This window comes from Rhinopithecus bieti, unplaced genomic scaffold (genome assembly GCF_001698545.2).
Source record: "Rhinopithecus bieti isolate Rb0 unplaced genomic scaffold, ASM169854v2 scaffold_17420, whole genome shotgun sequence".
In the NCBI taxonomy this organism is placed as follows: domain Eukaryota; kingdom Metazoa; phylum Chordata; class Mammalia; order Primates; family Cercopithecidae; genus Rhinopithecus; species Rhinopithecus bieti.
The window spans coordinates 67,406-89,291 of record NW_016808812.1 but is presented as its reverse complement, the minus strand read 5'-3'; the positions used below and the strand labels follow the sequence as shown (position 1 = coordinate 89,291).

Genomic DNA, 21,886 nt, shown 5'->3' with positions numbered 1-21,886 from the left:
CTCTGTCACCCAGGCTGGAGTGCAGTGGCGTGATCTCGGCTCACTGCAAGCTCCGCCTCCCGGGTTTACGCCATTCTCCTGCCTCAGCCTCCCGAGAAACTGGGACTACAGGTGCCTGCCACATTGCCCGGCTAGTTTTTTTGTATTTTTTTAGTAGAGACGGGGTTTCACTGTGTTAGCCAGGATGGTTTCGATCTCCTGACCTCGTGATCTGCCCATCTCGGCCTCCCAAAGTGCTGGGATCACAGGCTTGAGCCACCGCGCCCGGCCTGGAATACACATTCTAGCTGTGAGATTGAACACATCGATCCACACTAATAACTTATGATGGCAGCAAAACAGGCACCCCCGGCTTCATGTATCTTGTAACACATACGAGGTCACATCTCTTTTTTAAATCAGGGTAAAATTTGCAGTCAGCAAAATGCACACATCTTAAGTATATCATTTGTGTTTGATAATTGGCGATACACATGGAAACAACACTCCCATCAAAAAAGAAAACGTTTCCATCACCCCAGAAGTTCTCTTGTGCTTCTTTGCAGGCAATCCTTACCCCCTCCATAGACGATCACTGTTGGAGCCTCTGTCTCCATAGATGAGTTTGGCTTGTCCTTGAACATCACATAAATGGAATCACACAGTGTGCACTCTTTTGTGTCATTCAGCGTCGTGTTCGTGAGATTCATCTATGCTGTTGCGTGTATTAGTGGTTTGTTCATTCTCATTGCCGTCGCGTAGTCCTTTGTATAGATATGCCATGATCATCTGTTTTACTGCTGATGGGCCTCTAGGTTGTTTGCAGTTTGGGGACACTGAGAATAGCGCTGCTATGGACATTGTTGTACATGCTTTTTCTACACATATGGATACGTTTCTCGGGTGTATAGCGTGTGCTTGTAGTAGACATTGGCAAACAATGGTAGGATTCTGATTCCTTTTTGGGAGGAAGCTTCATGGTCTCTGTGGAAATGTGCCTACACTCTCCCCAGCAGCCTTTAAACCCAGCATCCCAAGGATGCATTGTTGTGAATGAAGGCCAGTCTTCATTAAGCCTGATAAAGCAAAGTCTTGTAACTGTTCCCCCAACATAGTAAGCTCCATTCCTATTTATATTTACCTTTGCTTGATTAATAACCATTAAATGAGTCATCACTTCTAAGGTTCTTGGGAGGAGAGTGCCTGGAACACTGTAAGTGCTGTAAAAAATTGGTTCATTAAATAAAAACTATAAGGGCGTTATAAGTTACTCATCACTAAGTCTTTTTCCCAGACACAGTAGAGGTAACTGTTGTCAGACAGAGAATGAAATAATAGATTGCCATTTTCTGAAAATAACAAAAGAGTTAAAACAAGATTTGAAATGGAAAATTGGGGCCGGCTGCAGTGGCTCACGCTTGTAATCCCAGTACTTTGGGAGGCCGAGGCGGACAGATCACTTGAGCTCAGGAGTTCAAGACCAGCCTGGGCAACATGGCAAAACCCTGCCTCTACAAAAAAAAAAAAAAAAAAAAAAAAAAAGTTAGCCAGGCATGATGCTTGTAGTCTCAGCTACTCAGGAGGCTAAGGTAGGAGGCTTGCTTGATCCTGGCAAGTTGATGCTGTAGTGAGCATCATGGCACCATTGCACTGCAGCCTGGGTGACAGAATGGAGACCCTGTTTAAAAAAAAAAAAAAAAGAAAAAAAAAAATGGTATTTAGAAGAAGCAGGTATAGCAGGATGAGGTGATCCTGAGATGAATACGTTTCCAGTTTGGAAGCAGAGTGGCTGGGATTGCACACCAGAGAGCTACCTTTCTCCTTGATGGATCTTTTCCTTTTAGTCGGATTATCTCCTATTAGACGTGCTTCTGGTTTAATAGGGCAGACGGGATCCTCAATCGCCGAGACCTCATTCTCCAAACAAACTAAGGATTTTTCTTTTTCTTTTCTTTTCTTTTTTTCTTTTCTTTTCTTTTCTTTTCTTCTTTCTCTCTCATCTCTTCTCTCTCTCTTTTTTTTTTTTTTTTTTTTTTGGACGAGTCCTCGCTCTGTTGCCCAGGCTGGGAGTGGCAGTGGCGCAATCTTCGGCTCACTGCAAGCTCCCGCCTCACCCGATTCACACCATTCTCCTGCCTCAGCCTCCCAGTGTAGCTGGACTGACAGGACCACCACCACGCCTGGGTAATTTTTTGTATTTTTAAATAGAGACGGGGTTCACTGTGTTAGCCAGGATGGTCTCGATCTCCTGACCTTGTGATACCGCCCACCCTCGGCTCCCAAAGTGCTGGGATTACAGGCATGAGCCACTGTGCCACGGCCCAAACTAAGGGATTTTCTAAGGATGATTGCAGTACTTGCTTCATTTACACATGAAACCTGATCTTGAATTTCACATTTTTGCTTTAGGCTTAACTTGGCCAGCCACCAGCATAGTAGGAGTTTGCATTACAGATTGAGCATCTCTAATCTGAAAATCTGAATTCCAAAGTGCTCCTAAATCCAAAACTTTCTGAGTGCCAACATGATGTTCAAAGGAAATGCTCATTGGAGCATTTTGTATTTCAGATTAAGGATGCTCAACTCGTAAGTATAATGTAAATATTCCAAAATCTGAAATACTACAAATCCAAAGCACTTCTGGTCCCAAGCAGTTCGTATAAGAGATACCCAACTGATATATATAGCTTTGAGGGAGTTTATGGCATTACTTTGTATCTGTAAATGGGAAAATAGTGATGGACAAGAAATGAGTTTTCCTGCATTAAAGTTGACCTTTAGCTCTCAGGAAGTGGAGCAAATCATGGCCAGAAATTAGTTACTAAAGATTGGCAGTAATGGATGACTTCCGACCCTCAGATGTCAAGGACTCCCTGTTAGTGGGAAAGCTGGCTCGAGCCGGTCAGCTTTCCCTGATGCCTTCCACTCCACTGCATTCAGAAGCCCATTCTAAACTACTTCAAGTTTCCACTGAGCAGTTAAACTGTTTGCTGCTTGATGGCATGGAATCCTTTATGAGTGATTTTTATTTGCTGTTGCTTTTACAAATGGGACTTTATTAGATATATGAATGTAGTCAGAATATTCTGATCAGGGATCCAGCCAGTGAGCTGGATGGTCTAGAAGAAGAAAATCAGAAGCAAAGTCGCAGGTTAAAACAAAACAGAACTTGCCAGTCGCAAAATAGAAGGCATGTACTCATACTCTACTTCCAGCATCTTTGGATTGAGACTACCAACTCTGACAAAATTTACCTCTTTGAATTACTCACTAAGTGGCAGGGCAGTTGGATGTGTGACACACTGATTGGAATGTCTGATGTGTCATTCTGTAAATAAGGGGAGCACTAGATGAGGATGCTCTGCAGACCCTAGAAATGTGTGCAGGGGACATTAGATGAACGTGACTGAATCCAGCCCACACCAGAGGGGCTGCATGCTTATTCCAGAACCTACTGTATTCACCTGAGCCTTAGTCTCTGAGCTTCCCAGCCGAGAGGGCAGAGTGAGCTTGTCATCGCTACAGTAGCCACGAGCCTCCTTTGGTCTTTTCTGTTGATGTTCACTGTTTGATCTTGCTGTCTTTATTTCCATGTGGTTATAAGTAGCTTTCTTTATGACATGTTCGTCAAATGTAGAAAAATGATGACATCTTCCCACTTTTCTAATGCATTGTCTCCACGTGCCTAAAAGCATCTTGTGAAAGAAGGATATATACTTGTTGCTTTTCTAGTGAAGAGAACCACAAAATCTGCCAACTTAAAAGCAATCATTTAGTCCAAATCCTTTGTTTTGGAAAGGAGAAAGAAAGAAACAAAGAAAAAGGCAAGGACCCAAAATATAACACCTGGTCAACAACAGATCTGGAACCAGAACTCCCTCCCCATAGCACACTGCATGTACCACTGTTTTTTCTTTTTTTCCTGAGACAGAGTCTTGCTGTGTCGCCCAGGCTGGAGTGCAATGACTTAATCTCGGCTCACTGCAACCTTCGCCTCCCGGGTTCAAGCGATTCTGCTGCCTCAGCCCACTGAGTAGCTGGGATTACAGGCGTGTGCCACCACGCCTGGCTAATTTTTGTATGTTTTAGTAGAGACAGGGTTTCACCATGTTGGTCAGGCTGGTCTCCAACTCCTGACCTCGTGATCCGCCTGCCTCGGCCTCCCAGAGTGCTGGGATTACAGGCATGAGCCACTGCACCTGGCCCTGCATATACTGCTTTTTAAAGCTGATGTTAATAATATGGCATAATCAATTAAACTCTTTCCAGCAGGCTTTAGCTTATATATGTTTTGGTTGTCTGAAGGACAAGCAAAATAAGGCAGGGCCCTCCACTTGAAATTGTTGGGCTGTACCTTTATATGTCCTGGGTGTTTTATATGCGATGAGAGCGTTAGATGACAGCTGAGTATTGAAGCTGCCATTCATAATATAAACTTTTGGTTTGGTTTAAGTTTTTTTTTTTTTTCTTGGGATGGAGTCTTGCTCTGTTTCCCAGGCTGGAGTACAGTGACGTGATCTTGCTCACTGCAGCCTCCGCCTCCCAGATTCAAGTGACTGTCCTACCTCAGCCTCCTGAGTAGCTGGGATTATAGGCACGTACCACCACGCCTGGCTAATATTTGTATTTCAGTAGAGACGGGGTTTCACCATGTTGGCCAGGCTGGTCTCAAACTCCTGACCTCAAGTAATCCACCGGCCTCGGCCTCCCAAAGTGCTGGGATTACAGGCATGAGTCATTGCACCTGGCCTTGGTTTGGTGTTGATTGTGGCAAAAAAATACATATAAAATGTACCATCTTAACCACTTTTAATTATATAGTTCAGTACTGTTAAATATGTAAACATATGGTGAAATAGGGCTCTAGAACTTTTCATTTTGTAAATCTGAAACTCTGCACGTATTCATTAAACAGCTGCCCATTGCTCCCTTGCCCAGTCCCTAGCAACCACCATTCTTCTGTTTTTGTGGCCGTGACTATCCCAGGTACCTCATATAAGTGAAATTGTACAGCACTGATGTCCAATCTTTTGGCTTCCCTGGGCCACATTGGAAGAAGAATTGTCTTGGACCACACATAAAATACACTAACCATCGCTCATGAGCTTAAAAAAAAAAAAAAAAATTGCAAAAAAGCCTCATAATGCTTTAAGAAAGTTTACGCATTTGTGTTGGGCCGCATTCAAAGCCATCCTGCGCCACATGGGCCACGGGTTGAACAACCTTGCACAGGGTTTGTCTCTCTCTCACTGCCTTGTTTCACTTAGTATAATGTCCTCAAGGTTCATTCATGGTTGTAGTATGTGTCAGAACTTCCTTTTCAAGGCTGAATAATCCATTGTATCTACAGACCACATTTGGTTTATCCATTCATCTGTCAGGCGTTTAGGTTACCTCTTGAGTATTGTGGGTAGTGCTACTATGAACATAGTGTGCAAATATTTCTTCTAGACCCTGCTTTCAATTCTTTTGGATATATGCCCAGAAGTAAAATTGTTGGATCATACGGTAGTCCTATTTTTACTTTTTTCTTTTTCTTTTTTTTTTTTCCTTTTGAGACAGAATCCTGCTCTGTCGCCCAGGCTGGAGTGCAGTGGCACGATCTGGGTTCACTGCAACCTCCGCCTCCCAGGTTCAAGTGATTCTCCTGCTTCAGCCACCTGTGTAGCTTGGACTACAGGTGCACACCACCACAGCTAGCTGATTTTTTTGGTAGAGATGGGGTTTCGTTTCCTAGGCTGGTCTTGAACCCCTGGCCCCAAGTGATCCACCTATCTCAGCCTCCCAAAGTGCTGAGATGACAGGCATGAACCAACCACCATGCCTGGCATATTTTTAATTTTTTGAGGATCTGCAAATTGTTTTCCATAGTGCCTGCCCCATTTACATCCCACCAGCAGTGTACAGTTTCTCCAATCCTTGCCAACACTTACTTTCTGTTTTTTTTTTTTTTTATTAGCCGCCCTAATGGGTATAAGATGATAGCCTGTTGTAGTTTCAGTGGACATTTCTCTGATGAGTGACATTGAGCATCTTTTCATCTGCTTGTTGGCCATTTGTGTATTATCTTTGGAGAAATGTTTATTCAAGTACTTTGCCCATTTTTTAAAAGGTTATTTGATTTTTTTGTTGTTGGAGGGTTTTTTTTGTTTTGTTTTTATGTATATATTCAATAGACTCATGATCAGATATACAATTCGTAACTATTTTCTTATATTCTATAGGTTGACTTTTCACTCTGTTGATTGTATCCTTTGATGCCCAAAAGATTTTAAGTTTGATGTCTCATTTATCTAATCTTTTTTTTTTTTTGAAACAATCTGACTCTGTTGCCCAAGCAGGAATGCAGTGGCATGATTTCTGCTCACTGCAACCTCCACATCCTGGGTTCAAGCAATTTTCCTGCCTCAGCCTCCTGAGTAGCTGGGATTACAGGCACCCGCCATCACGCCTGGCTAATTTTTGTATTTTTAGTAGAGTCAGGGTTTCGCCTTGTTGGCAAGGCTGGTCTCGAACTCCTGACCTCAAGTAATCCACCTCCTCGGCCTCCCCAAAGTGCGAGGGTTACAGGCGTGAGCCACCGCACCTGGCTGGATGTTCCATTTGTCTAATCCTGCTTTGTTGCCTGTGCTTGCAGTGTCATACCCATGAAATCCTTGCCATATGTATACTTTTGTAACAAAAGCCAGTTGTATTTTTTTTGTTGATAAATGAACAATCTTATCTTCTGAGCAGTGGCCTTGCCAATATGTTATCTTTTAAAAAAAAGTATTTACTCAAAGGGCTTTGTCTTCACTCCTCCTCACTGACCTCCTTGAGCCCATGATACCTTCCTTTTCTGTTTCCTTCTTCAGTTCCGTCCTTTTGTCTTCCTCCTTTATTTACTAACTTATTTATGTGTCAGTAGAAGGGCTGTGTGTAAAGGAAGAGGGTTCCTGAGGGGTGCCTGAAGTTAACAGGTGGTTTTTTAAAAAATTACATTTTCATGTCCAACAGAGCTTAAAGGTAAAATAAAAATAAAGAATTACACATGTGTATATTTCTCTCACACACACACCTGAACTTACACAAACAAGTGAATTTGTTTGACTCAAATGAATTTCACTGCAGTGTTCTGCATTGATTTTGGCAATGCTGCCATTATTCAGAATATGATGGCATCAGTCAGAGAGGATTTTTTTTCTTTGGAATTGCCAGCTTGCTTTATTTTTTTTCTCTCCTCTCCCTCTTCTTCTGTCCTCCTTTCCTCCTCTCCTCTGTTGCCCAGGCTAGAGTACAGTGGTGTGATGATGGCTCATTGCAGCCTTGACTTTCTGGGCTCAAGTAATCCTCCCGCCTCAGCCTCCTAAGTAGCTGGGACCACAGGCACATGCCACCATGCCCAGCTAATTTTGAATTGCTAGCTTTCAAGGCATATAGGAAGTCAGTATCATTCTAGTGTGTTCTGAAGACAGATTTGGGTTCCGGTTCCTGGTTCTGTACTTCATTGTTATGACCGTGGTCAAGTCACTTAACCTCCTAGAACATTAGTGTACCATGTAGTATCACTTGGAGTACTCCTGGCACGAAGCAGGTGCTTGGCTATAGCTGTTACTGTCACTGTTACTGTGTAGCTTGATCACCCATATTTTTTTCTACCAGATTTGAGGGATAGCTTTTGACCATTTCCAACTACCAAAACTACTAGCAAAACACAGAGATCGCCACCACAGACAATATTTAAAATAACCTACCTTCAAGGCTGGGCGCGGTGGCTCAAGTCTGTAATCCCAGCACTTTGGGAGGGCTGAGACGGGCGGATCACGAGTCAGGAGATCGAGACCATCCTGGCTAACACCGGTGAACCCCGTCTCTACTAAAAATACAAAAACTAGCCGGGCCGAGGGTGGCCGGGCGCTTGTAGTCCCAGCTACTACAGGAGGCTGAGGCAGGAGAATGGCCGTAAACCCGGGAGGGCGGGGGGGGGAGCTTGCAGTGAGCTGAGATCCGGTCACTGCACTCCAGCCTGGGCGCAGAGCGAGACCTCCGTCTCAAAAAAAAAAAAAAAAAAAAAAAAAAAAAAAAATAACCTACCCGTTGGCTCTGAAAAGTTCTTAAGAGAAATTTATAGAAGTGCTGTTAGCACAAGAACATTGTTAGAAGAAGTATCTGGCCCTCTAAGGTGACGATTTTGCACGGGGCAGGGTTTATATGAATATAGGTATTTGTAGAAAAAAGGGATAATTTGGTAAATTCAAAGTTTATTGATTTAGAGTGGGTTTCTTCACGTTGGCACTATTGATACTTGGAGCAGGATAACTCTGTCATGGGGGCTGTCCTATGTATAGTAAGATGTTTAGCAACATCCTTCAGCTTTACCCACTAGATGCCAATAACATTCCCCTGCACTTCGCCCACTGTAACAACCAAAATGTCTCTAGACATTGGCAAATGTCCTATAGGGTACAAAAATCCCTCCTGGTTGAGACCACTGATTTGCAGGGAGACATTTGAGGTATAGAAAAAGCACACACTTTGACATTTGCATCACCAGCAATATGATGTCAAGCTAATTAAACTCCTTCAGCCTGAATTTGTTCATCTGTAAACCAGGATGGTGATGCCTAAATAAGATATGCCATATGCAAATGACTGCACGGCCCCTGGCAGCTAGAAGGCAGTTAATAAAAGTTTGATATCTCCTCCATTTATCCCTCATTTACACTTCTTAATTCTAATCGGGCGATAGCCTAGTGTTACATAAAAAGATTACAGAGTCAACAGGGCAAGTGCCAAGTGGCTTAGTCTGTAGGAATTATGGTTGCTTAAAGTAGGCAAGAAAAACTGCTTGTAATGTGGCCAGAAAGTGGCCCAGAGCTCTTAACCGGCTGTTGGTCACCCAGAGAGCATTCAGCTTGGGGAATGGTTTGAGAAATATTCCAAAACCGCTCTGCTGTTTACAACCCACAGAACTGTGGACTGGACTGCTGTGAAAAAAAGTGGAATGGTGGGAATTAATTTGAGGCTTTAAAAATTAAATAAGAATATCATAAGTAAAATATTTAGCATAGTGCCCAGTGCCTAAATAATGCTGGATGAATGTTAATTGCCCTTCTATTTCCCACCGGAGAATTCCAACCACCAGTGTTAGGTCATCTCCAATGATAGTCTGAACCAAAAACAATGTTATGGTCAAGTTTTCTATCAGCCTAAGAAAATGCAACCCTGAGAGAGCTAAGACTAATGAATACAATGCGTAAAGGACTTTCAAATAAAATTTGTCCCTACCTGACATCAAATTTGCCATCAATGAGATTTAAGAGCACAGTTCCTTATGTTTTTCTCATGCATAATTTTTTTTGGCGGCGGCAGGGAAGACTTCCTCCAGTGGCTTAAGGTATTTTTTCCCCCATAACAGTAAAGTCAAATACAGGAGACTTTGTTTTAACACATCTTTTGTGACTGGGCATCCAGAAAATTGGTTAACAGTGTTAACAGCCCTGCCAGTTGCTTACTTGATTGTTTGGAGGCTCGTGGTAGCCTGTATTGCAGTTACCAGCCTCAGATATCAGTTGAGGACATAAGGACTGGGAATTTATTTGTAATACATTTTGACATGCAGGGTAAACCATTAATTATTAACCATTCCTGAGGGAAATCCTGACGCGTGTAAGTTGCTACCAGGGCCTCCGCTTGGCACTCTGAATCAATCGCATGTGAACATTCCCTGTTAGCTGCATTCTGAAGTCCTCTTTGCCACGTTGAATCAGGAAGACCAAACTGGAAGTTCAGGAGACACTAACCCTGGAAAAGCTGCCTTCTCGCCCTCTGCCTGAGGATTTCAGACAAATGACAAAAGCCGCAGTTCCGCTTGGGAAACATTGACTTTCCTATAGATTCAGCCTCCTCCACCTTAGAGCGGACGTTGAGAGACTTCACATGCGTTCATCCCCGTCGCTGTTGTCCTTGAGATAAGGACATTGGTAAAGAGAAACTGGGAGACAGCCTTTCAGATTTTTGTGGATGAGTTTCTAAAGAGACAGAAGGGCCACTAAATCAAACCCTATATAACTCCCTTGTAAATTCAGGATGGCAATTGACATTTTACTTTAGATGAAATATTATCAGTAAGTGAGTCTGGATAACGCTTCACTTAAGATTCCAAAGAGTTGTGTTTCAGTGTGTGTGAACACTTTGTGGTATATCACAGCTCTTATTTCAGCAATACAGAGAGGATACATTTATGCCTGTGTTGAAGGATTTGTAAAGAAAGGACTTTGTGTTGTAGGGAAAGTGTTGGTTTGAGAGTTAGGCAGCCTGTATTCTATCCCAGTTCTGCTCCCAACTAGCTGGGTATGTGTGGGCAAGTCACTTTACTTCCCAGGAATTAGTAGAAGTGGACATACAAAAGGTAAGAAAAAAAAGGGCCAAGCACAGTGGCTTGCACCTGTAACCCCAGCAACTCCTGAGGCCAGGAGTCTGAGACCAGCCTGGGCAACATAGCAAGACCCTGTCTCTACAAAACAAAATTTAAAAATTAACTGGTATGGTGGTGTACAACTACAGTACCAGCTGCTCAGGAGACTGAGGCAGGAGTAGCACATGATCCCAGTGAGCTATGATTGTACCACTGCGTTCCAGCCTGGGTGACAGAGCCAGGCTGTCTCAATCAATAAATCATTAAGTTTAAAAAATAAATTACCTAATTAATTTTTAAAACATATAAATAAATAATTTTTTTAAAAAAGTAAGGGAAGGCTGTAGGCTGGGTACCAGTTCCAGTTCAGGGTGTCTCTTTAGTTGTACTCCAGGTGCCAGATTACAAGTTCACCCGATGCCACCCCTTGTATTTCAGTGGTTGATGTTTGACGAGACCAGAGGTTAAGATGGGCTCTGACTACAGTGAACAGTCCAGTTCAGCCTGACTGAAGGGTTTGTTCAGGTGGTAGGGAGAAATAGATGACTGAGGAGGGAGGTTGGCCCCAGGGGTTGAGGACCTTGACTGATAAGCTAAGGAATTTGGATTTTGTTCTGTAGTCCCTAGGAAGTAGTTACTGAAGGTTTTGTAAACAGGAGACTGACAGGAGCCGGGTTCCGACTCCACCACTATCTGCATGGCCTTAGGCAGGTCACCAAACTTTTCTAGACCCTATAGTCATCTTTTTTAAAAAGAGAAAGAGTGATTTGAGCCAGATGATTTTGAATATTGCTCTCCTTTCAAAAGTTCTGAGTCTGTAACTTGAAGCATCATTAGTTGAACGATTAGAGACAGATCCTTTAAGACCTTGCTTTATGATGGATTCTTTATCCTATCAGCCATCTATGTCAGTCCTGTTTGTTGTTGTAAACTCAATTATGTCACTGTTCCAGGGAGAGGAAAACCTACTCTGTGTGCTTTCTCGCTTTGCTTCGTAGTAACACGTTATAGTAAAGGAGTTTTTGCTTAAACAATAAAAGATTTTGTTAGAACACAGGTTAAGAGAACTAAAAGGCATACGTACAATTTATTTCACTGCCAAATGCCAAATTTTCCTCAAACTATTTGTCCGCTGCCTCAGGTAGTCTCTGTCTAGTTTTGTTGCTGTTGCTAGCTGATTATTATTATTATTTTTTTTTTTGAGATGGAGTTTTGCTCTTGTTGTCCAGGCTGGAGTACAATGGCACGATCTCAGCTCACTGCAATCTCCGCCTCCTGGGTTCAAGCGATTCTCCTGCTTCAGCCTCCTGAGTAACTGGGACTACAGGCACCTGACACCATGCCTGGCTAATTTTTGTATTTTTGGTAGAGATGGGCTTTCACCATGTTGGCCGGGCAGGACTCAAACTCCTGACCTCAGGTGATCCACCCACCTCAGCCTCCCAAAGTGCTGGGATTACAGGCGTGAGCCACTACACCTGGCCTTTGGCTGATTAATTTTAAAAGCAATTTTAGTTTAATATTTCCATCACATTATTATTATTATTATTTATTATTATTATTATTTTTGAGACAGAGTCTCACTCTGTCACCCAGATTGGAGTGCAGTGGTGCGATCTCAGCTCACTGCAACCTCTGCTTCCTTGGTTCAAGCAATTCTTCTGCCTCAGCCCCCTGAGTAGCTGGGATTACAGACGTTTGCCACCAAACTGGCTAATTTTTCTATATTTAGTAAAGATGGCATTTTACCATGTTGGCCAGGCTGGTCCCAAACTCCTAGCCTCAAGTGATCCACCCACCTCAGCCTCCTAAAGTGCTGAGATTACAGGCACGAGCCACCATGCCTGGCCCTTAATTTTTCTCAAAAACTTTTAATATACGTCTAGAGTCATAATCTAGGTCTCCCCCAACCCCAAAACAGCCCCTGAGATAAGAATCTGGGGGCAGATAGTTTGTTTGGGAGGTGAGCCTAGGAAGTTTCAGGAGGGAGACAGGGAAAGAAAGAAAGGCAGTGGAGGGTATATTAATGAGCAGATGATCAGTGTATGGGAAACTGAGGCTCTATAGTGTTGAGGAGTTTGGGGAGGCTCTATAGAACATTCTCTATAGAACAACATATAGAGTTTTCTCACACAGTGGACGAGGAAGCTGGGGACCTATCCACTAACTCTCAGCCATCACTGGTTGAGGGCTGCCCTCGGGGTGAGACACTCCCAGGGGTGGTGGGGAGAGGGAGAATGGCAGTGGCACTAGGAGCCATCAAGCCTGTATGCACAGGTGAGTGCCAGTGGGACGCAATCAGGCCATTGTGTGTCTTTCGCACCTACTGCCCTTGTGGGAGTTGATGATGATTTAAATCTCTAATGCCTTCTTTCTCTGATCAATTGTTTTCCTTGAAATATCAATTTCTGGGGAGCTCCTGAGTCTTTCTGTGTTCTATTTTGTACAGAATTCTGGGGAGAATTTAATTTTAGTTTCTTGTAGTTTGTTTTGCTCTGCAGAAGACGCCAGGAATGTTCTAAAATATGTATACTTTGAGATCTGTTACCAGAGGTATTGATGCCATAGTTGCCTGGCTACTGTATTGAAGATTTTTCCTTGAGATGTTTCTTTATTCAAAAGTGGTTCTGTTTTTTTAATGCATGATTGAACGGCCAACAAATATCATTCTGAGCAGGCAGAAAAGTTTTAGTGGCATATCTCTGGAATTTGCACACATAGATTTGGCTTCTCCTCACAGCAGCTCAGGAGAATCACTGCAGAGAGAAAACTCTCCTGTGATGCCTCCCTTTAAGAACAGATGGCGATCTTGGCTCTGCCATCAAGCCAAAGGAAACATCAGTGATAACCATCAGAGGACCTGTATGAGATGAGAAAATTCCTGTGAAAAATGACCTAGACACTTAGCAGCACATCAGAATAGGTCTCGTGGTGATCTTAGGTGACATGCACTAAATATTAACAACAATGCCACTTTTCTTGACGTTTTAAAGAATAGTTGCTCAGCAAGTCAGATGAAAGGAAGTTCTGACCAGCAGCCAGCCCTTGGGAGATTATTCATGGATGGCAGGAATGCGCAGAAAAGGATTCAGGAGACACGAAGGAACTACCCATGTGCTAGTTTTCCTGTGCAGTTGGGGGTGTGAGGACGGCCCGGTAAGTGGAGCACATTTATGAAAAAATAGCTATTCCTTGGGTATTTGGGGGAAGGCTTCTTGGGAGGAGCTAGAATCTGGAAAGCCATTTGGAGTGACATGTGAAACCTGGGGAATAGCTCCTGAGTCCTTTGGGGTAGGAAGTTCCTTGATTAGGCAGAGCCTTTGAGAAACTTGGCATAAGAGGAATAGAAATGACTTCATGTGGCCTGGCCTGTGCCTCCTGGTTTGCTCCTCTCTAGCTGCCCTCATCCGCCTTCAGTCTTAGGGCAGCAGGCTGTTCTCAGCTGTGGATGGTAGCATATGCTGTTCCCCCACCCAGAATACTCTTTCCCTCACTGCTTACCAGACTGAAGCTGATGATCCTTCAGTTTCAGTGTCTCTTTCTGAGAAAAGCTGATGTTACAAAGAATACCAGGTCTGGAAAGGATGTTCCTGTTGTTACTCATTCTCATAGTGCTTGTTGTTTCCCTTCGTAGCCCTCAATTTCTGTATTACTTGTTTAATACCTATCATCCCTCCTGCTGTACTATAAGCCTGAGGGGGGCAGGGGCCATGGTGTATACGAGGCCATGATATAGCCAGTGCCTAGTAACATTGTGACGCCCACAGAGTAGGCACTCAATACAGATTTGTTGAATGGGGTCGGGCGCGGTGGCTCATGCCTGTCACCCTAGCACTTTAGGAGGTCGAGGCAGGTGGATTACTTGAGGTCAGGAGTTTGAGACCAGCCTGGTCTACATGGTAAAACCCCGTTTCTACTAAAAATACAAAAATTAGCCAGGCATGGTGGCACATGCCTGTAATCCCAGCTACTCAGAGGGCTGAGGCAGGAGAATCACTTGAACCTGGGAGGTGGAGGTTGCAGTGAGCTGAGATTGTGCCACTGCACTCCAGCCTGGGTGACACACCGAGACTCTATCTCAAAAAAAAAAAAAAAAAAAAAAAAAAAAAAAAAAAGGCTGGGCGCAGTGGCTCATGCCTGTAATCCCAGCACTTCGGGAGGTTGAGACGGGTGGATCATTTGAGGTCAGGAGTTTGAAACCAGCCTGGCCAACATGGCGAACCCCCCAACCCACGTGTGGTAATCCCAGCTACTCGGGAGGCTGAGGCAGGAGAATCACCTGAACCCGGGAAGTGGAGGTTGCAGTGAGTCGAGATTGTGTCACTTCACTCCAGCCTGGGCAACAGAGTGAGACTCCGTCTCAGAAAAAAGCCAGGCATGGTAGTACATGCCTGTAGTCCCAGCTACTTGGGTGGCTGAGGCAGGAGAATCACTTGAACCCAGGAGNAAAAAAAAAAAAAAAAAAAAAAAAAAAAAAAAAAAAAAAAAGGCTGGGCGCAGTGGCTCATGCCTGTAATCCCAGCACTTCGGGAGGTTGAGACGGGTGGATCATTTGAGGTCAGGAGTTTGAAACCAGCCTGGCCAACATGGCGAACCCCCCAACCCACGTGTGGTAATCCCAGCTACTCGGGAGGCTGAGGCAGGAGAATCACCTGAACCCGGGAAGTGGAGGTTGCAGTGAGTCGAGATTGTGTCACTTCACTCCAGCCTGGGCAACAGAGTGAGACTCCGTCTCAGAAAAAAGCCAGGCATGGTAGTACATGCCTGTAGTCCCAGCTACTTGGGTGGCTGAGGCAGGAGAATCACTTGAACCCAGGAGGTAGAGGTTGTAGTGAGTTGAGATCGCACCACTGCACTCCAACCTGGGCGACAGAGTGAGACACTGCCTCAAAAAAAAAAAAAAAAAAAAAAAAAAGTGTTGAATGGGTAAGTGAATGAAGAAGTGACTAATGATCAACCATGGTATAGTATTAGAAGAGAACCACATAATGAGTGTCTGGGTGCTACAGTTAATTTAAAGTTTGGTAGTAGAAAGTAAATGTATTGCATTTTCTTTATTTATATGTGAGTCTGTGCTTAAAAACATCCAAGTCAGACATACTCATTGTATACAGAAAAATATAAAAACATAATTACCGATGATACCGCTACCCAAAGATAACCACTGAAGTAGGGTGTGGCTCAAAGCAGGGAATGCAGAAAAGTAGAAGGGTCTGCATGGGCTAGGTCAGGGTCAGTGGTGATGGAAGTCTTCCTAGCGTGAGATCCCGGGTGTCTGCTAAAAAAGGGATGTGATAAAAAGTCAGAGGGGAACAGATCTTCCTGACCGAGGGAACCCCTGCTGCCTCGGTGGTGTTGGCTTGGGTATTATTCAGGCTAGTGTAACTGTTGTAACAAACAGCCCCACAGTTTCATTGACTAAACATGAAGAAAGTTTCCTGTCACTCACGCACTGTTCCAATGTGGATGTATCCTGGCTGGGCAGTCCCTTCTTCAGGTGATTTCTTGGTGAACTCAGTCTCCTTGCATCCTGAAGTTCTGCCCTCTCCTGGATCCTCAGATCTCCTTTCAGCCAGATGATAGGAAAAGAGCATGGTGACTTGTTAGAGAAGTTTTGTGTCTGTGTTTGGAACAGCTTTGCTGAGATGTAATTCACATATCATACAATTAACCCATTTTGGCCGGATGCAATGGCTCACACCTGTAATCCCAGCACTTTGCGGGGCCAAGGCAGGTGGATCACTTGAGCTCAGGAGTTTGAGACTAGCTTGGGCAACATGGCAAAACCCTGTCTCTACAAAAAACACAAAAATTAACCAGGCGTGGTGGCACATGCCTGTAGTCCCAGCTACTCGGGCTGGCTTGAGCCCTGAAGTTGGAGATTGCAGTGAGATTGCGCCACTGCACTCCAGGCTGGACGACGGACCCAGACCCTGTCTCAGAGACCCAAAGAACAACCCATTTAAAGTGTACAAGTCAGTGGCTTTTTTTGTTTTTTTTTGTTTTGTTTTTTACCATATTCAGAGTTGTACAACCATCACTACGATCAATTTTAGAATATTTTCATCATCCTCCCCCCGCCACCAAAAACCCATACCCGTTACCAGTTACCCCCACTTCCTGGCTTCCCTCAATTCTTCTCCCCCATTCCTCAGCAATCACTGATCCATTTTGGCAACCTGTTAATAGTTACCACCCCTTCTCCTGCCTCACTCTGTAGCCTGAGGAAACCACTGGTCTCTTTTCTGTCTCTCTGGCTTTGCCTATTCTGGCCATTTCATATAAATGGAATCATATAGTATGTATTTTGTGTGTGTCTGGCTTCCTTTACTTAGCATACTGTCTTCAAGGTTCATCCATGTGGTAGCATGTGTCAGGACTTCATTCCTTTTTATGGCTTAATATTCCATTGTACAGATAGGCCACACTTCATTAATTCATCAATTGATGGGCATTTGAGTTGTTTGCACTTTTGACTATACTAGAGAGGGTTGTAGGAGCCTGCTCAGGAAGTGATGTTTATTACTTCTTTGCATGTTTCATTGGCCACAAGTCAGTCTCGTGTCCTAATCTCACTTCAAGGGAAGTTGGGAAATGTGGTCTGGCTGTGTGCCCAGGAAAACAAAAAGAAATGGGGCTTGGTGACCCTGCTACAATTTGCAAATAAGGAGTAGAGTTTAACTGGATCTGTCAGCGTGGAGATTCCTGGTGACATGTCACAGAGCAGAACGGAGAGTTCAGGCAAGGCCACTCTTCAGCTCCTGCTACCTTCGTGTGAATGGGAAAGCCAGCCTGGGAAATGCCCAGCCCCATCAGAGGGCCTGTCAGCCCACTGTAGAGCCCGGCCTTCACAGGTGGTGCTTTGCGATCCCAGGAGACTGGGAAAGGTTGGGATGATGGCAGCTAGGGTGGATGATTTCTTGGTGGTTGTGCCTGATACATAACTGGGTCCTATTTGTAGAGTAGAAAAACAACCATTTGGGTTTGTGCGTTTATTTGGCTCTGAACATTGTTCACACTAAGACACAGGTCGCCTCTAGTTGTTCCCTTCCATGTATGTAAATACGAGGCATCTGACCAGAGCAGGGCACCTGCTTTCTTGTGGTAGGTGTGTATCTGTCAGGGTCCAGTCAGGAAACAAAGACCACTCTAGGTATTTAAAATAGAGGAAACTTATGTGCTTGCTTCGGCAGCACATATACTAAAATAGAGGAAACAATGTAGGAAATTGGTTACACAGGTGAAAGAAGAGCTGACAAACCAGACCGGAAATGATGAGGCAACCCTGAAGTTAGCATCAGCAGGAAGCTGCTATCACCCCTTGGCTGGAGGGACCCAGGGAAGAGGTGATATTACCAGAGCCCAGGTGCCAGGATCACCTGGAACAATTGTGAGCCAGCCTGGTGGGAGCTGGGTCTAACAGAGATGCGGCTATTGCTGGAGTGACAAGAAAAAGGGAGAAACTGCGCTGGCTTCTTCTTCCTTCCCATCCTCTAGGGCCTCACCCTCTGCCCCTAGTGCCTCCCACCGGTTGCTGTCAGCTGAGCATAGCAACCTAGAGGAGTCAGCTCCCCTGTAACACAAAGCAGGGGTGCAGAAAGGCCAAGAGTGCATCTGAGGGCAGACACCAGTGATTGCCCCAGTAGGACACTGTCAGAACTATTGCTTAGTTTTCTAGTATTTTTAAAGTCAGCTTTAATAAGGTATAACTTCCATACCATAGGCCAGGCACTGTGGCTCATGTCTTTAATCCTAGTACTTTGGGAGGCCAAGGCGGGAGGATCACTTGAGGCCAGGAGTTTGGGACCAGTCTAGGCAACACAGTGAGACCCTGTCTATAAAAAAAAAAAAAGAAAAGAAAAAAGAAAAAATTAACTTGCCTTGGTGGTTTATGCCTGTAGTCCCAGCTGTTGAGGAGGCTGAGATGGGAGGATTGCTTGAGGCTGGGAGTTCAAAGCTGCGATGAGCTATGATCATGCCATAGTACTCCAGCCTGGGTGACAGCGTGAGATCCTGTCTCAAAAAACCACCATACAATAAACTAAAATTTTAAGTACACGATTTGATGATTTTGGCCAAATAAACGCACCCATGAAACTACCACCACAATCAAGATATAGAATATTATATCCCTGTGTTAGGCCGTTCTTGTATTGCTATAAAGAAATACCAGAGACTGGGTGATTTATAAAGAACACAGGTTTAATTGGCTCACAGTTCTGCAGACCATACAAGCTTGGCATTGGTGTCTGCTCAGCTTCTAGGGAGGCCTCAGGCAGGTTTCATTCATGGCAGAAAGTGAAGGTGGAGCAGGCAGCTCATGTGGTGAGAGGGAGCAAGAAGGGAGAGTGAGGGCTGGTGGCACGACCTCTGCTCCCTGCAACCTTCACCTTCTGGGTTTGAGCAATTCTCCTGCCTCAGCCTCCCGACTAGCTAGGATTACAGGCACCCATCACCACACCTGGCTTATTTTTGTAGAGACAGGGTTTCACCATGTTGGCCAGGCTGGTCTCAAACTCCTGAGCTCAAGTGATCCACCTGCCTTGGCCTCCCAAAGTGCTGGGATTACAGGCATGAGGCACTGTGCCCGACCTCAGTGTGATTTTTATATTTGTTTGGGTTTTTATTGTCACTACAGGAGTGAAGACCTTTCACATTCTTCTACATCTTGATTGGAGGCAGAAGTCTCTCGTAAGGTTTTGGACAGGTGACCCAACACAAACTGTATCCTAGAAAGGACGCTGGTCTAATGAGACCTTTTGTGTGTGAAAGCTCAGGGCTGGCTTAGAAGGAGGATTTACTGGGATTCTGTCTCTTGCCCTATGAATCTCCTCTTATAGACACACAGTGTAGAAAAGAGGGCCGGGGAGACAGGATGGTTGGTGGCAAGTCGATGCTCTGGCAGACCCATAGCTCATGGCAGTGCTTTGAGGTAAGCAAAGTTAGACACTTCAGGTGAAGGGCTGAGGCACAGAAGGGCTAAGTGCCCTGCTCAAAATTCAAATGGGTAATAAATGGTGTGAAAATAACCAGAATCTAGCTCTATATGATTCCCAATCCAGTGTTGTGTTTTTGTTCTGTGCATTTTATTGCATAAGTAATAGATGAAGCCACGTGTGTTGGCTCATGCCTGCAGTCTCAGCACTTTGGGAGGCCGAGGCAAGAGGATCACTTTAGCCTAGGAGTTTGAGACCAGCCTGGGCCACATAGCAAGACCCTGTCTCTACCAAAAATAAATAAATAAATAAAAATAAAAGCTGGGTGTGGTGGTGCGTGCCTGTATTCCCAGCACTGTGAGGCAGGAGTTTCACTTGAGCACAGGAGCTTGAGGCTACAGTGAGCCATGAACACACCACTCACTACATTCCACTTGGGCAACAGAGCAAGACCCTGCCTCAAAAAAACAAAAGTAATAATAGATGAATATGTTTGTATATTACTGTGAAAAACTGAAAAACAATCCATTTAAAGCAGTTATCCCTTTGAACTCTAATCTCTTGTCCCATCCATATTCCAGAAGTAACCTCTCTTGTCAGTTGGGTGTATATTCTTGGAGACAATTTTCTATGCATTTACATACTGTGAAAATATGTCATACTGCAGAGTTTTTAAACTATAGGACCACACAGGAGGTATTCTGTTGTTTTTTTCACTTAGTAATCAATGCTTAGAGATCTCTCCATGTCACTACAATAACTCGGCTCAGTTAGTCATTCATTTAACAGATGCTTATTGATCACCTACTTTGTGCCAGATCCAGTTCTAAGCACAGTAGTTAACAAATCAGACCCAAAAATCTCTACCCTCTTGGAGCATGCATTCTAAAATGGGGAGACAGAAAAAAAAAAAAAAAAACTAAATGTATTAAAACAGTTTAGGGTGATAGGGTGGCCAGTAAGTAGGGTGGGAAGATTGCAGTTTTAAGTTGAGTGCTCAGAGAAGACCACACCTACTAGAAAGTGGCATGGAGAAAAGATCAGAAAGAGGCAAGGGAACATACCATGTGATATGTGGGGGAAGATCATTTCAGGTAGAGGGATCAACTTGCGGAATAGCAAGGAAGCTTGTGTAGCTGGAGCATAGTAGGTGATCGGGGCGCAGGAGTGGTAAGAGATGAGGTTGGAGAAATAATTAGGAACACATCTTGTAGATCCTTACAGGCCATTGAAAGAAAATTGGCGTTTGCTCTAAGATGGGAGCCACTGGTGAGTTTTGAGTAGAAGGATGACATGACCTGCCTTACAGCGTCGAGGATCACTATGACTTCTGTGCTGAGACTAGAAGGTGTGGAAGCAGGAAATGACATGGCTTGGACCAGAGTGGTAAGGGTGGGCTTCATGAGGAGTGGGTCAATTTCAGATATAGTTTGAAATAAAAGCCAATGGAATCTCCTGGTCCAATAAATGGTGTTAGAGGAACCAAACATGACTGCAAAGTTTTTGGCCTGAATAAGAAGAAGAATGGATTGGCCATTTGACAAGAAGGGGAAGACTGTAGAACAGGTTTGATGGGATAATGAAGGGTTTGATTTGGGGCCGGGCATGGTGGCACACACCTGTAATCCCAGCACTTTAGGAGGCCAAGGTGGGCAGATCACTTGAGGCCAGGAGTTCAAGACCACCCTGGTCATCATGGCTAAACCCTGTCTCTACTAAAAATGCAAAAATTAGCTGGGCATGGTGGTGCACACCTGTAATCCCAGCTACTTGGGAGGCTGAGACACGAGAGTCTCTTCACCCTGTGACTTAGAGGTTGCAGTGAGCTGAGAATGCACTACTGCATTCCAGCCTGGGTGACAGTAAGACTCTGTCTCAGGGAGGGGGGAAAAAAAGTTTGATTTGGGACACGTTAAGTTTGAGGTATCAACATGCAAACGAGATGCTGAGAAGGCAGTTGGATATGTGAGTCTGGATTTTAGAGGAGAGGCCTGGGCTGGAGATAGAAATTTGGAAGTCATCAGAATATGGATGGTTTGAAAAGTCATGGCAATGGATGATCAAGGGATCTAGGGTAGTAACCAAGAAAGATGAAATGTCCAAGGGTACTGCCAAGGTATACTCCAATGTGAAAAGATCAGAGAGATGGACTAAAGTAGGAGAAAATCAGGCGAGTGTGGTGTCCTGCAAATCAAATGATGAAAGTAGTCCAAGGAGGAAGGAGTGCACGGTTGTCAAATGCATATGTATGTGAGATAGGACAAGGAGTGAGAAGGGAGCGGTGGATTTAGCAATGATGCCAACCTACTGACTCCGAAAGTCAAGCATGAGAAGCACTGATGTCTGGGTCTTCAGATTTAAGCTCCCCGTGATTCTTTTATTATTATTATTTTATTTTTTTTTTGAGATGGCGTTTCCCTCTTGTTGCCCAGACTGGAGTACAATGGTGCGATCTCGGCTCACTGCAACCTCTGCCTCGGGGTTCAAGTGATTCTCCTGTCTCAGCCTCCTCAGTAGCTGGGACTACAGGCACCTGCCACCATGCCTAGCTAATTTTGTATTTTAGTGGAGACAG

General features: G+C 44.4%; 1 protein-coding gene across 1 annotated transcript in view; it reads left to right on the top strand.

The window, feature by feature from the left end:
- MAP3K15 (mitogen-activated protein kinase kinase kinase 15) overlaps positions 1-21,886 on the top strand; it is a gene marked incomplete at its 3' end in the record, with an annotated part of 115,319 nt that overhangs the window by 32,765 nt on the left and 60,668 nt on the right. The gene's annotated exons all lie outside the window — the stretch shown is intronic.